Here is a 16,849-nt window from a genome sequence, read left to right as displayed (position 1 = left end):
ATGTTTTGGGACCAATGTCCTCTTTGTCAAATAATATTTTTGACCTCTGCATGCTTTAATACTAGCATCTTGTTCACACAAATGTTCAACAATGATGCATCCTACTACAAATTCACTTCATTTTGTTTACCTCTTTTAGGAGGCAACATGTTAGCCTCCTGAAAATTCTTATCACATGAATTAAAAACCTCAATGAAAGCAAATTTCGAACTTGATTCATATCCTTGAAAGGTTTTATATTCCTCAACATCTTCTTGTTTGATCATTAGCAATGCAAACTTTTTAATCTCAGTTGGATCATTATATCGTTTTTCACCCATATCGTTGCATTTGGAGTGGAAAAAGTGGAGGAATTAGCTCATGGGACCATTTTTACCAGCGGGATCTAGTTTGGGAAAATGGGGTTTGAAACCTTCGAGGAGTGTTTTGAGGCATCAAACGACATTTTTAGGGGGTAAAACTTTCCCACTTAAGAGTAAAACCTTTTCATGTTATTCTATACACAGAGATCTCTCCAACGACGTAAGAATCACGTCAATTAGAGTCCATATGCAAACGTTATGCCACTCATAAGTTGACCTTCATGTTTTCATACCTATAGTTCGGGAGGATGCCACATCAACCCCCATTATTCATGAAAACGGGGCTAGCCACGTGTTTGTGATGTAAAAGACTCTAGAAGAGTCTATTTTGTAACTCTAGATAAGAGTTGGTGTGGTCAAACTTAACCGCTAGTATGTTATTGGGCTGTGTTATAACAGGGCCACTAGGAGGAAGAGGCATTCCATTCTTTTGAGAGAATTTTGTTCCATAGTTGATCAAAGATAGCCAGGAGAGATAGGAGGTAGAGCATGCAGAGAGGATATGTGCATTGTAGGAACCCATGAGCCACAAACATTATTTCTTTGTATCTTCAGCCATATTTCTAGATAGAGAAAGAGAGCGAAGCGACCTCACCTTCCAACTGGGTCTTCTCCTGAAAGGGTTTCCCAGAGAGCATATCTTGTTTATTATGTGTGTGAGAGATTATTTTGTTGTTCTCTACTTTTCTGCTTGATTTACTTTTACATGCATTCACTAATTACAGGTAATTTTATAGATCTAGAAATTAAATAAAACTATAATAGTGTAGAATGTCATATTTTTAATATAATATTATCAGATATGTTGTGATGAACTGTCAAGTGGAATACCCATGACAATTTACAGATCAGTTTTGACTAGCATTAACAATCCTTTTCATTTGTCCCACATTTACAAGAGATGCATTCAACTTCTTGATGCGTGCTCTAATAATGTACTCAATCCCATTTTTAAACAAATGATATTTGTTCTCATAGTGATGAAAATATCTCTCCTATAATATAGATATGGGCTTCCTAAAACAATACCACATATATAAATTGGAATTACATCAAGCTTTACCTCATCTAAAAAGTTTTCAGTGATTGCAAATTTCATTTTACATCTTTCTGTCCCGTGCAATTTTGCATTATCACATATCCAACCTAGAGGATAAGGTTTTGGATGCGGAATGGTTTATAAGTTCAACTTCTTAACAATGTATTCTAAGATAATATTTTCTTGTGAACCACTATCAAAGAGGTGTCTATCTTGGTATGTTTTGAAATAACTCTAATGTGGAAAATCTCTATTCTTTCTTTTTCATATTGAGTTTCATTGAGACAATTTGAAGAACTAGTACTTGAAATGTCCTTACCTTTCAAACCCATGGATATGATCTTTTTTTCATCTCAAGAATCAGAACCTAAATCATGTTATGTAGTTTGAATTGTCTTCTATTTCTCCTTGTTTTTAAACCTTTTGGGTCTCATCTGTGGATGAAGTTTCCAACAATGATCTTCATCATGGACCTCTTTGGAACAATGTTTGCATGTAAGTTTTTCATTCTCCATCTTGATGGAAACATTATTCTTTCCTTTTTCTGTGAGCTTACCCTTTCCTTTTTCTCCAAACTCAAAGGAACTCTCACTAGTTTCTTTAGAAACATTTTTCCCTCTTTCCTCTGAAGGAGTTTCCTGTACACAAACTTCATCTAGTTTTGTAGTATTAAACATGAGAATGGTATGTCTCAAGTAACTATACAATCCTCCAATTTATTTGAGAAACATATCTTGTGAGGAAAAATCTATACCCAAAATCAAAGATATTTTCCTAAATTATTGAGTATAAGATTATACATTTTTCCCCTTGGCTTGCCTAAAGTTTTTCCAATACATAATAGCTTTCTACATGTATGCTAATGGATAAAAATTCCTTCTTATTGCAACAAAAAAATCATTCCAAGAGGATAAAACCTTACCATGTTTCTTCATGTCCTCTTGAGTTTGCCTTCCCACCAAATTAGTGTTTCACCTTCGAATCTAAGAGAAGCAAGTTGAATCTTGGTTTCATCATCTTTGATTCTTTGTATCCTGCAATACACTTCAATCTAATGAACCCAATTATCCAATCTCTTTGAATTTACCTCTCCATTGTACATAGGCAATTCAAACTTAATATTAAGCTTAAGCAAAGGAATTTTACCATGACCCCTTGGAGAATTTGGAGGTGTTTGTGAAAGGGTATAAGAAGTTGAAGATGAGGATGAAGATGAGGATGAGGATGGAGGTGAAGATGGTGGTTTGTCACCATTCCCTTTGGGAGGCTTGTCTCCTTTTCCTCCATCTCCGTTTGGAGGCTTTGAGCTATCTCCATACAATATTTCATTTCTCTCCTCATAAAGAACCTTAACCATCTTAGAAATCTCAAAGAATTATTTTCTGAAAGTTCTTTCGTCTTCAAAAATCCCTGCAGGACCTTCGTCATGTGCCATGACTATTGAAGCTTGAGGTGTGTTTGTTCTCCTCAAAACAATTTGAGATATTGGCTCCACAATTTCTCCTTCTCTTTTAAACTTCAACCTTGTAAGCATCAGAAAAAAAATTGCAAACAAATCAAATCTTCACAATAACCTATTGCTCTGATACCAAAATGATCTGAATATGTAAACTTGAATTTTTTTTAACAATTTAAAAGCACAAATTATATGTGTTTTGGGTAGATGATCAATTTACTAAAAACATAAACAAGTAAATTTTAAACATAGTTTACAGCCAAATAGAGACAAAATAATCATATCTGAAACATATAACACAAAGCATGATAAAGGATTGCACCTCTCTCTTGGGCTACATCTCCTAGTCCATCTTCCAATGCAGGTCCTCTTTCATTAAATTTTCAAAAGTGTGTTACATGATTTTACATCGCTCGAAAATAAAAATTGGTGTCTCCAATGGATTTAACAGTGTCAAAACCCCATTTTGTTTCTTTTTGCAACTCATTTGGCCAAAATATGACTAAGTTATGATTGTTTCAAGTTTTTTCTCCATTCTACATGCTAATCATCCTCCAATTCAGCCTAACCTGGCTTGAGCATCCCAAACCTGGAACCGGCGTGCAATTCTGGCCTCCACTCCCTCCCGAAGGGTGAAATTGTAGTACGATTAATCCACCCATTAAGCCCCCAGTTCTAAAAATCTGGGTCATGTGGCATGCATATGACCACATAGGGGGCAGGAATCTAAGGCCGAATTTAGAGCCCCTTTTCTATCATGGTAAGGTCACATGGGTGTACATGTGTCTTGGGGTTGGTCCCCTAGGAGATGACCCCCTCCATTCTCACACTCCTGGTTCTATGCTCCACCAGGTAACCTTGGGACTGGCCCCCTTGGGATGGCCCTTTTCTACTATTTTTCGCTCTTGGTCGCATGGTCACCTTGGGACCCGGGGCTAGCCCCCTTACCTTCCGCCTCCAGTTTCGACTTGGGCTCTAACTGTGTTTTAGTTTTGGGGCTATGGCCATGGGCCGGGCTAAGGCATAGCCGCTTGGACCCTCTTCTTGCAGTCCCATGGGTGCTGGGGTGGCCAGGGGCTAGGGCTTATCCTGACCCCTTCTTCCATTGGTGCATTGAATAAACTTTAAATAATGTTTTTTGTCTATAGTTTAACAAGTAACATCATAGGCAGGCCGATGGAGGGCTTGGCTAGCAGGTGATAGGTCTCACGTTCAAACCTTACGAAGGCAATTCAGCCTCAACCATAATTTTACATGGCCAATAAGAGGCCACGTGGTAGCCAGGGATTGGCCCACGTAGCAACTCCTGATTGGTCACCCCAATCACCCCTTGAACCAATAAAAAGTCACCAAATCGAACCAATAAAGACACGCCACTTGCCCTCATCCCATTGGATGATGGGAGGCACAAACACCCTATCCCATCATTTCCCAGTCAACGTACAGACTACTGAATGGGCATCCCTGCAACCACTTTTTAATTTTTTTTAGTTTTTTTCCAATTCAATAAGAACACGACATCGAGAGCATATGATGTCGATTTTGAGTGAAATGAGTTGCATTGGATTCAAGACGATGTGATCTTTGCTTTAGTGCTGGTTTCAAGCCAATCTAAGAACTTTGAATTTTGAGCATTAAACTGATCCCCTGGATGACCAACACTATTCAGGGATTTAAAAAATAAATAAAAAATACAAATAATGTTTGAAAGTATGACCAATTTTATCAGTATTTTCAAAGTAAAGCATCACGTTTTTCACCCATATGTAGTAGTGACTAGCTCCAGTGGTCTAGATGATTACTTTTCTTTTTTCTTGAAGTGGACCCTTGACTACTTCCCAAACTAACATAATTTTCATATGGAATCATCTATCTTTGATATATCAGGCATGCCCCTCACTTCTTATGTCTTATTTGTTTTTACCTGGTTTTCAAATTTTATATGTCCCATTCTTATATGTCATAACCAAATTTCATCTATTTTTCTAGCATTTTTCCTTGGCTCCATCAGATACATATAAATTGTTAGGAGTTCTAATTTCTTTGGCTATCACTTTACCAGACTATGATTTCTTTATTTTTCATTCCTTATATTGGATTGGGAGGCCATAACCTTGGTCACACATTTAACTTACACTCAATAGATTGTGATTCAGACCATCAAAATATAAAATGTTTTGAACCTTATTATTTTCATTAAGGTTAACAAGCCCTTTTCCTTTTATCTTGGCTATTGTATTATTTCCAAACATGAAACTTTCTCCCATGTCTTCCATTAAAGAGAGAAATTTACTCTCGTCCCACGTCATGTTCCTTGAGAAACCACTATCAATATACATTTCTCTTCTTGATTGTGGGCATATAATAAGAATCCACATTCTTCATATTTTTCTAGTTTCTTTTCCACCTCTTTGCACTTTCTTGTTTTCCAAATTTCTTAGGAAACTACTGCCTGAGAGGATTGATGAATATGCTTCTACATTGAATTTCTTTGTGCCAAAAATTATTACAATTATAGCATTAAATTTCATCAAAGATGGGAGAAAATGCATAGTTATTTCCAATGTAGAAATTTAGAGATCTATAATTTGAAAATTGACTAGATCTAACATTTTCATTTCTGATAAATTTATGGGCTCTACAATTTACAGCCTTATGACCAAAATGATGACATCAGTGATAGTATCCATAAAAGAGATTTTGGTACCTAAAGGTGTAAAGCCTTTGTGGAGGAGTGACTCTAATGAACATTTTATGCCTATCTTCAAGTGATTCTTTGATTTGCTTTTAGTATCTTTTGTAGATCTAATGGGGTCATTTCTCTTTTGGTTCTTCTTTTTTTTAGTGACTTATTTTACCTCATTTGATCTTCCTTTGAGTGCATTTTAATAGCTTACAAATTCTTCTTCTTTTTTTTTGGGAACTTTCTGCTTGACTCACCTTTTGAGATATTTTTGGGTTCTCTGTAACCCATACCCAATTTGATTGTTTCATATCTTCAAATGTTGAGGATGTTATCTAGTGTTTCAGATCCTTTAGCAAAACTGAGTTTCATATCCATTTTAGCCTTTATTTTGTCTAGATATTTTCTTAGATAAACAACCTTTTTCTTCTAATTTCTCGCGGTTCTTCTCCCATTATGTCAGCTGATTTGGAATTATCTCATCTTATCTTTTTTCCTCTTCAAGTTTGGTTTTCAAATACATGTTGGCCTCATCATTTGGATTTAGATATCTATTTTCATGCTTCTTGAATAACTCCTTTTTCATATATGTATTCTCATCCTCCAATCTATCATGACTCTTTTTCTTGTCCTTTAGTTGCTTTAGGAGAACTTATTTAGTTATATTTTCTTCTTCTAATTGTGTCTTTTAATATTAATGGATTATATATCAAAACAATTATTTCCTTTTTTACATTCAACAATTGATCCTTGGACTATCTATCCTTCATTCTAGTCTTTCGTAGTGCATCTAGAGTACTAATTAGTTCTTCCTAAAGGTAAAATACCCCTTCAACTTCTTCCTTAGTATTTAAATTGTCTTTGTAATTTTAAATAGTTTCTCTGGCTATGACCATGCATTCATCATTCTCTTCATCATTTTTTTTTTCTCTCTTCTAATGAGAAATTATCTTCTCATAGTAGAATCTCTTCTTTCTCTAAGATTTTCTCTTCTTATATTTATGAGATCTACTCTTTTGTTCTCTTTCCTTTTCTTGATTTTAAGCTTTAGAGTAGTGACATTGAGAAACAGGTGACTAATTCTATTGTAATCAAAAAATTTAAGAGGAAACTTACCTTTATATTTTCCAGATCCCCTTTTTAGCTTCCTCAAAATTGGGCCACCTCTAGATCTAACTCCTGACTAGAGAAATATTGATGTTCTTTAGTTTTCTTTTAGGTTTGAAGGAAACCTCTTTTTGTTTTGACCTCTCTTCTCCAATCCTCATTTCATATGCTATAAGAATTCCATGTAGTACTTCCATCATCAGTGAGTCCAGGTCCTTCATCTCCTCAATGGAAACAATATTGGCATTGAATCTCATGGGAAGAGATGTAAAAAAATTTAAACAACAACTTCTTCATCAAGATTTTCATTAAGACCTCTAACGATGTTAACTACTTCATCAACTTTGAGAAATAATTCTGTAATATTTTCATCTTCATTCATTTTTAGGCTTTCAAACCTCATTTTGTGTGTTTGAAGTTTAGCTTTCTTTACCTTAGAATCTCCTTCGTAGCTTCTCTAGAGCTTAACATAGATATCATTGGCATATTTATAATGCATTACATTGACAAGTTCATATTGATTAAGACCAAACATGATTCATTTATTTCCTTTGCATTTTTTGAGTGGGCCCATATGTCATCTCGATCAGTTGGAGTTACTAAAATTATATATCGAACTCTAACAGACGTCCATACATGAATATAGAGAGACATTAAACAAGCTTCCATTCTTATCTTCTAAAATGCATAATTTGTCCCATCAATGCTAGGTGCTTTGTTTGAGAAGAGTCCATCCTAGTTGGCTGTTGATTCTCTTCAGATCTACCTTATAGTTGTTAGATTGTTTCTAAAGGAACCTACTCTAATACCAATTTTTGGGAATTAGGATAATAGTGAGAGGGGTGAACCAATGATTAATTTTTTTTAACAAGTATTTACTATAGTCAAACATATTCAATCACATAATGATGCATAATTCACATAAGATATTGATCACGAGATATTTATGTGGAAACCTGTAACACCCTGTTATACTCCCCCTAATTTTGTAATATAATTATACTTTGAATATAAATTTAGTTGAATGGCTTGAAAAGTGGAACCACATATCCATGATCTAAGAGGGAAGAGGAAGATTAATTTAATTGGTGTTAGTTGGAACTATTTCTTAATTAAATATTAGGCCAATAAGAAAGATATAAGAGAAGAAAGAGAATGTTCCCTAAGGAACATGAAGGGACACACAAGAGAAAGATAAAAAGGGACTTGAGCAACAGCAGTCTGGTAAGTCTTTCGTGGTCTCTTGTTACTCCTTTGTTGGAAAGCATTTAATTCTAGCGTTGAGAAAATAAAATCTTGAGCTCTGGTTGTGCAGAAATTAATGTGTATATTCAAAACTGCTCATGAAATTTACTAAGTCACAAGACTTGAAGCTACTCTACTGATATGCGAAAGTTAATTCACCTTCTAGAATACAAATCATATACATGCAAAAGGAAACATCACACGTGCACAAACATTTATCTAGGGGAAATAAACTGCTCAAAACCCCTTCCTATATGTATTGAAATAATTAGAGAATAGAGATGAAATACATATTCTTTCTCAAGCTTGAGCACACCCTCTAACTGTATAGTATATCCCTCTACCTGACTGACTAACTCTAGACAACACTTAGCCAATTTTCAAGCCCTCTAAGCTCCTATTTCCTTGCATTGTTCATCTGGAAATTATGCCCCTATTAATTAGGAAATTTGCTCATCTGGATTGCACAATTCCTTTAGGTCCTTCCTCTTACTGCATGCACCACCTGTACACTTTGGAATAGTCTACAATTGATAGTACACTTCCTTTAAATATCCATCTCAACTAGGTAATTCGAATTCTCTGCGTGAATGAGATAATTTAAACTAATTGATTAGTTATCTGGATGATCACTAAGTGTGGTTGAAGTTACACTTCCACAACTTGGCCTTCCACTACTTCCTCCAACAATTAGAACTAGTTTAATTTACCATAACTAAATTTAAATAAATTAAATTGCTACAACTGAAATTAACCCAACCTAGGCTCCTAAAATTTAGGAACCCACAACACACAAGTGAACTTCATTCCCCTAACTCAAATTAACTAAGCTAGACACCTATTTTTTAGGAATCAACTCAAGTAAGCTGAAATTCAACTCATTATATCGAAATGAATATTCTTAATTGAGTGACAAGAGCCATGTCACCTCAATTAATTCCTCCAAGTCATTTGCTGATGTGGAATTTCGAATTTCCTCAAGTTGATTAAGGAAAAAATCAAAATTGAGACTTTCTTGCTGCATTTTCAACACTCTCTCTCAGCAAAAAATGGATTATCACTCACCCCTATCTTGCACATGTGGAATGTACTACATGCAACGCCTCTCATTGTTTCTACTGCTACTACAACATCTAAAACTAAGAAGCATAAAAAAAAAGACTGAATCAACTGTGTTTGCAACTATCTACTGGGAAAAATATGTTGCAACTGACTCTACTACTGAGCCTCCTGCTCTACTGTCAGCACTCCTCTCCACTCCTCAGTATCTGAATGACACTGATCCTCCTTCTAATAAATATTTCCCCCCCCCCATAGCTAGGTAATGATCCATGAGAAGAACACTTCAATGGAAACTTCCCAAATTTATGCAACTTTGGTACTAAGGATCTACATCACTCCACCTCACTCCTAGAGATATAGATGCATCTGCTCCCTTTTCCCACTTGTCTCGAATTTTCCCCTTTCTATAGGTCTATGCTTGAGTGGATGTCTCCACTTTCCCTCCAATATTCTTCTCCATCTTTTGCCACTCCACAAATTCTTAAGGCTCCTTCTGAGGCTCCATTTTGAGAGGTATATTTTTCTCCCTCTCAAGCATCATATCTCTAGTCTCTGCATTACTCCTCAAGGTTGTGCATGCATATTATACCTCAAATGCATACATGTTCTTAACTTGAACCATGATTTTCTTCACCTGTCCCATGGCTACGTGTCTCAGGAATGCCTTTGCTTTGCTGAGATCACTTCATAACCATGGTCTTGTAAAACTACAACAAATATGGGATTTTTCTTTAGGCCTAGAACAAACATGACATCCTTGAGTCTAAGAGGGGTTCCCAACTCCCTTTGAAAGGTGAATGTCGCAACCCTAGTCACGTTTTACCTTTTGTCATCTCCAAACCCAATTTTCATCTAGAGATATTTCTCCTCTAGGTCACCGAAAAATTATCTATTCCCTGTCATGTGGAACGATGCTACTGAGTCCAAGTACCACACACTCCACATCACTGTGTTTCCCATGCATGCAATTATGGTAAAGTTAAGCTCAAATTTTGAAGCCAAAGCTTCACCTTTTGTTGCTACTATAGACTCCTTCTTGGTGGAATGATTGTGTGGACACTTTGTGACATAGTTCTCGAATTCATGACAGTGGAAGCACTTTATTTTGGACAAGTCTTACTTCTTTCCCTCTTGGATGGAACTAGCCTCACCTTGGGACTTCTTACTCTTTTCCTTCCTTCCTTTTCTGACTAATGCAAATTCTTCTTCCTCTTCCTTGGATGAGGTCCCATCTCTAGTAGTCTTCCTTATTTCCTCCTCCACCAAGTCAGACCATAAGCACTCCCTATTTGGTAGTTTCTCCCTACAATTCACTAAATATTGGTAGTTGTGCTAGCTCTTGGAAAGGCCTAGAAGGGTTAGGCTTACCAAATCATCCTCTGCTACAGTAGTACCAACTTGACCAAGTTCATCATGACATCGTGTGAACCTACTTAGGTACTATGGAGTGGTCTCGTTCCTCTGAATCTTGTTATTTCGAAGTTTGTCCTTGAGTGATAAATTCCTGTGGTCATTATTATTTTGGAAAAAATATCTCAATTCTTACCACATTGCATACAAAGCCTCTTTTCCATGTACATTTGAGACAATATGGTCTCATACTCCCTTCAATATGATTCTCCTCGCCTTGGCTACACACTTCCTCCATTCTGTTATATCCTTAGCATCAGATGTTGCTGGTTTCAAAATATCATTATCCTTCAACCCATTATCCTCCAACGCTTCGTTCATGCTATCCTTCCATGCAACATAATTGTAGCTTCCATTAAGGGAATACTCAAGCCTTAGTCCATTAAAATCCATCTTCTCTGTCCTAAAGAAAACTTGCAACACTGATCTTCAAATTCGAACCTCCTGTTATGAAACCTTTGAAATCTCTTCTCTACAGTGATTCCAACTCTGATACCATGTAGAAATTAATGTAGATTCAAAATCGCTCATGAAATTTACTAAATCACAAGACTTGAAGCTACTCTACTGATCTGTGGAAGTTAATTCACCATCTAGAAAAAAAATCATAGACATACAAAAGGAAACATCACACATGCACAAAGATTTATCTATGGGAAAGAAACTGATCAAAACCCGTTCCTATTTGTATTACATTAATAAAATAATAGAGATGAAATACATATGCTTTCTCAATACTGAGCACACCCTGCAAGTGTATAGTTTATCCCTCTGCCAAACTGACTGACTCTCACCAACACAGCCAATTTTCAAGCCTTTCAAGCTTCTATTTCCTTGTGTTTTTCCTCTGGAAAGTATGCCCCCATTAATTAGGAATTTCCCTCATCTGTATTTCACAATTCCTTTAGGTCCTTCCTCTATCTGCATGCACCACCTATACACTTCAGAATAGTCTACAATTGATAATACATTGCCTTAAAATCTCCATCTCAACTGGGTAACTTGAATTATCTACATGCATGAGCTAATTTAGGTTGATTGATTAGTTATCTAGATGGTCACTAAGTGTGGTTGAAGTTCCACTTCCACAACTCGAACTTCCACTAATTCCTCCAATATTTAGAACTAGTTTAACTGATCATAAGTCAATTTAACTAAATCAAGTTTCTACAACTAAAATTAACTCAACCTAGGCTCCTAAAATTTAGTAAACCACTGCACACAACTGAACTTCATGCCCCTAACTCGAATCAACTGATCCAAACTCCTATGTTTTAAGAATAAACTCAAGTAAACTAAAATTCAGCTGATTAACTCGAATTAACTATTCTTAAATGAGTGACAAGAGCCATTTCACCTCAGTTAACTCCTCCAAGTTGTCTGCTGATGTGGAATTTTGAATTTCCTCAATTTTATTAAGGAAACATATAAATGAGACTTTCTTGAGGCATTTTCAAGAGGTTGAGTGTTGGTGTGCCCTACTAAGGTTAAGGGAATGATATTACCTATGTTATGAAGTTGTGGCTTTTGTGTGTCCAAATGTAGTGAAGCTAAAATGTAGCTTTGAGAAAATGGGTGATGGGTACTTGCCTAGAGGGTCGATAAACCATTTGTGTATGTTTTTGAACATGGATTCTAGTTGAAGTTATTAAATAAATCCCCTTGTATCATGGATCTAGCTTAGGGATGGCAAATGCAATTAATATTGGTTACAATTGTCCATGGTTGGGCAAGTCCCACCTTCAGCTTCATTAATTAATTGATTATTGCTATTTTTATTGAAAAGAATTATTGATTATGAGTTGTGAACTTTATGAATGGTTCTTTATTGATTTAACAACCTTGAGTTAAAGTCCATGTAATAAAGGATAATAAAGGAAAAATATGACCAAGGTCATGGGACACACATTCAAAGTTGAATGTTGGGAAAAGAACCATAGTGGGCATCACTTTTGGTTTATTTATGGCTATGGAAAATGGCAAAGACATTTCCAAAGATAAAGAGGAAATATTTGACATTTATTTATGAAAATAAAGGAAAATAGGAGAAAAGGGAGGTGAAGAGACACATATTTGCATGCTAAGGAAATTGGAAGGAAAGTTAAGGAAAATGAAGAAAATAGAGACATCAATGATAAAAAGGCTTCAAAGAATCAATACAAAACTTTTTATGGTTTAGTTTTTTTCAATTGGCTTGAGAATAATGTTAGAGAGAGAAAGAGATCCAAGAAGTGAAAGCAAGCAAACAAGCAAGCAAAGGAAGAAAAGTGACAAGCAAAGGAGAGAAAAAGAAAGCAAGGAGAAGGTTGGATCAACAAATTCAGCAGGAGGATTTTGCAGATAACAAGTTGCATGTGTGATTTCCTAGCTGAGGTGTGAATGCATGGTTCATGAAGTTGTTTATTTGGTTCATTTTTTGTCATTGGCATGGATTTTTCCTAGTTTAATAGTGGTTTCTGCTTTTCCTTTCCATTTCTTAGATAGCCACGGTGTGATGGATTTATTATCGGTTTAGTTTTGGATTACCAAAAGGTCTTGGAACCGGGTGAGGTGGTCTCAAGAAGATTCCCAAGGGTTGGGGTTGGAGATGGTTTTCTCCTGGAATCCCTTCAAATATGGGTGGAGATAGGAACATTCCTCAAGGTATGGTGAAGAAATTCTGAGGCATCCAAGATTGGTTTTTTTTTGTGATCTCTGGACCAGTTTAGGTGAGATCATGGTAGTTTGAGGGTTGAGGTGGTTTAACCTCTAAAGTCCTTGGTTGATTATGTCTTTTTTATTCCATGAGATCGCACATTCATGCTTAGAATATGGCATGGGGGTGATTAGCTGAAATAAATATTTGGTTCAGCCCAATCTATGGTTGGGTGGTATGTGGAAGTCCCTGACTTGGTTGGCTTTTGCATATGTTAGTAAGAGTTATTTTCCTATTGTTACCTATGATCACTTGTACTTGTTAATTAGTTGATTTGATCATAATTTTTTCATGGTTAATATTATGGTTATGTGTCGGTTATAAGCATGGTTCTATGATGTGATCCAGCTATGTCTCTTGTTCATGATCTATTAAGTAATTGAATGGTTTATGAATGCATGGGCTAACGAGTCTTGTTACCGATACTTGAGAGGGAATTAGACCTTCTCAATGATTTTAAGATGAAGTTAAAAGAATTATAATTAGATATGAATTCATGATATGTAACCTACATGTTTACTATATGTATGACAAAATGTCTAGTATGTTTTAGGCAGTCTAGGTCAAGAATTTGATTCAAGTTTAAGGGTTTTGAATTGTTTCTATGTCAAATATGATTATGGAAATTTACAGGAAGTTATGGGTAGTGGTCTTGAGGCTAGCCTAGAAAAGTGGCTCATATCTAACAACTTCAGGCAATGGACTAAGGAATTTAGGTCATAACCACATGGAGGCAAGTCTATGCATGTAGTTGGAGGCCTATAACCATACCCTTGCCTTGTTGTGCATGCGGTTAGGGTATTAGGTTAGTGAAAAATGGGTCCATCTTTGGGATTGACCACCTAGGTTGGTTTGTAACCTTCTAAGTGATTTGTGGTCTCTAAGCGGTGTCAGTCAAGTTGTTGGTTTGTTGGCCTCACTTCCATAACTAGAACTTGGAGGTCAGGTCATGTCATAATAACACTCCACTTCACATTTACTCGGAGGGCATGTAAAATCAGGTTAATGTGGGTAGAGGCATGTTACAAATTGGTATCAGAGCTTCTAGGTTCAAACACTTGGACTAGATGGGAAGGATGTGATTGTTATGCATGCATGTCAGTCGTATGCATGCATTGTAGTGGCTATGGTTGTCATGTATATAGTCAATGTTATAGTTTTGAGTTATCATTCATGATGTGATATATATATATATATATATATATATATATATATATATATATATATATATATATATATTTATATCATGCTATTCTGGACTCATTTGTGCATACGAGATAACCTCCCACAAAATTCACTAAGGTATATTTGATTATGTTTATATTTGGTTTATTTGACATGGTATGTTTGCACGAAGAAGAAGATTAGAGATGACGAGAAAAATGGTGTATTATAGTTGATGTGACTCTCCTTATAGATTAGCTTCGAAGTGAGGGGATGAGTACTCTCCTGATATAGAAGATACCCTGAAAATATTAAAGGCATAAATGAAAAGTTGCATGACAGATAATGACAAGATAATTCTTTCATAGGAAGGACTTGTCAGAGCTCAAGAAAAGCAAGTCAAGGTCAATGAAGTTATCCTTTAGATCTTATGATATTTGTATAGATAGGGACGACCAAGGATCATTTATGGATAGGAGGAAAGGACTAATGGGGCACATCATAGCAGGTCTCGATTAAGACACAGATTGGACAGGGATGACACGGTCAGAGGTGGAAAATGGATGGATACACTTGACATGAGAGGTAGTGGTTATGGGTCCTATTATAGTTCTAGTTTAGAGAGATATCATGAACATCATTTCCATCATCATTACAGGAGGAGTGAGAGGGGGTACTTGTCAGATGAGTTCAAGAAAGCCAAGTTTCCTACATTCGATGGAGAGATTTGAAATCAAAAGATGCAAAAGCATGGCTGCTTTGGATGAATAAGTTCTTCAAGCTGTGTGATTATATAGATAATATGAAATCAAGGATAGTCAACCTCAAAGGAAAGGTAGATATTTGGTGGGAATATGTAAAGCATGTTAGAGGCATCATGATATAGTATTAGAGTTGGCATGAGTTCAAAAGAATCTTCAGGAAGAAGTACTTGCCAAATAGATATTATGATGGAAAACCTAAGGATTTATATGAGATGAAGACGAGGAATATGACAGATGAAGAGTACACGACTAACTTTTTGGAGTTATTGAGGTATGTGCCTTACCTCAAGGATGAGAAGACAAAGGTTCAAAGGTTCATCAGTGGACTTCCATTATCATTTAAGGATCAGATTGAGTATGATGAGCCTCGGCCATTGGAGGAATTCATCAGGAATTTGAAGCACTGTTATGAGTAGTCAAAGTGCAATAATAAGCCTAAGAGTGACTGGAAAGGTGATGACAAGACCAAGGCAAAATGGCCTCTGAAGCAGGAAATACCTCAAGATGCAGGTGAGAAATAAAATGTGGTTCCTTACTAGAATTTTAATGCAATTGAGAAGGGACATGGACCTTAGCCTGGAGAGAAACATAATAAAGGTAGTGGCAGGGAATTGTTACAATGTTGGATTTGTGGCAAATATCATCGTAGGAAGGATTTCCCATTGTATCAAGGTGGTAGACCTCATATTTACAAATCTGAAGAGGCACATATAGTTGGGGATGTTGGTCATATAATTCCTCATATTTATGCATCATTTGATAACAAGAAGGTAGATCAATGGGCATCCATTATTGAGGTAGAATCTAAGCTCTGTGATAGAGTTGTTTCCATTTTGATTGATCCTAGATCTAATTATAGTTTTGGTAGTCTTGAGATGGTATATAAGTGTGGATTTGAGTAAAGAAATGGATGCAGAGCCTTGGTTGGTATAGTTGGCTACAGGGACCAAGAAAAGAGTTCATCATTAGGTGAGATCTTGTGCATTTGAGTTGAATGGTATGCCAGTATCAACACATTTAAATCTGCTTCCAATGGGTTCATACAACATGCTTTTTGGAATGGATTGGTTGTACCTTCACAAGACTAAGGTAGATTTTTATCAAAAGGTTATTGGGTGACTAGATGATGATGGAGAGAAGAAAATATTGCAAGGGAAGAAGAAACCTACATCAGTGGGGATGGTTACACTTATGTAGGCTAAGTGTAGTGGCATAAAAAGGGTGTGTATTATTTTCAGTGCATTTTTCCAGTGACAAGGGGAAGGATGCTGAGGATGATGAAGTCTTGAATAGGTATCTTATTTTGCAACAGTTTCAAGATGTGTTTCCAGTAGATATTTTATAGTTACTACCTCATAAGGAAGTGTATTTCTCTATTGAATTGGTACCAGGAGCAACACTAGCATCAAAGAAAACTTACAAGATGAGAATTCGAAAGTTAGTGGGATTGAAGTTGCAGCTTAAGGAAATGGTTGATAAGGGATACATTAGGCCAAGTGTATCGCCTTTTGCTGCACCAATGTTGTTTGTAAGGAAGGAAGGTACTCTTAGGTTGTGAATTGATTACACGTAGTTGAACAAGGTGACGATCAAGGATAGGTACCCTTTGCCACAGATTGATGACCTATTTGATCAGTTGAAGTGAGAAGTAGTGTTATCAAAGATTGAATTGAGATCAAGAAATCATTAGGTACACATCCAAGAAGAGGACATCTATAAGAATACATTTTGTGCCAGGTATGAGAATTATGAGTTCGTAGTGGTTTCTTTTGATCTTACTAATTCTCATCTACTTTCATGTGCTTGATGAACAATGTGTTGCATCCTTATTTGGAAAATTTTTTGATAGTATTCATTGACGA

The sequence above is a fragment of the Pinus tabuliformis genome, chromosome X (genome assembly GCF_031772625.1).
Source record: "Pinus tabuliformis cultivar Carrire ecotype Pingquan chromosome X, CPIR1, whole genome shotgun sequence".
Taxonomy (NCBI): domain Eukaryota; kingdom Viridiplantae; phylum Streptophyta; class Pinopsida; order Pinales; family Pinaceae; genus Pinus; species Pinus tabuliformis.
Note: the sequence above shows the minus strand (reverse complement) of the source record.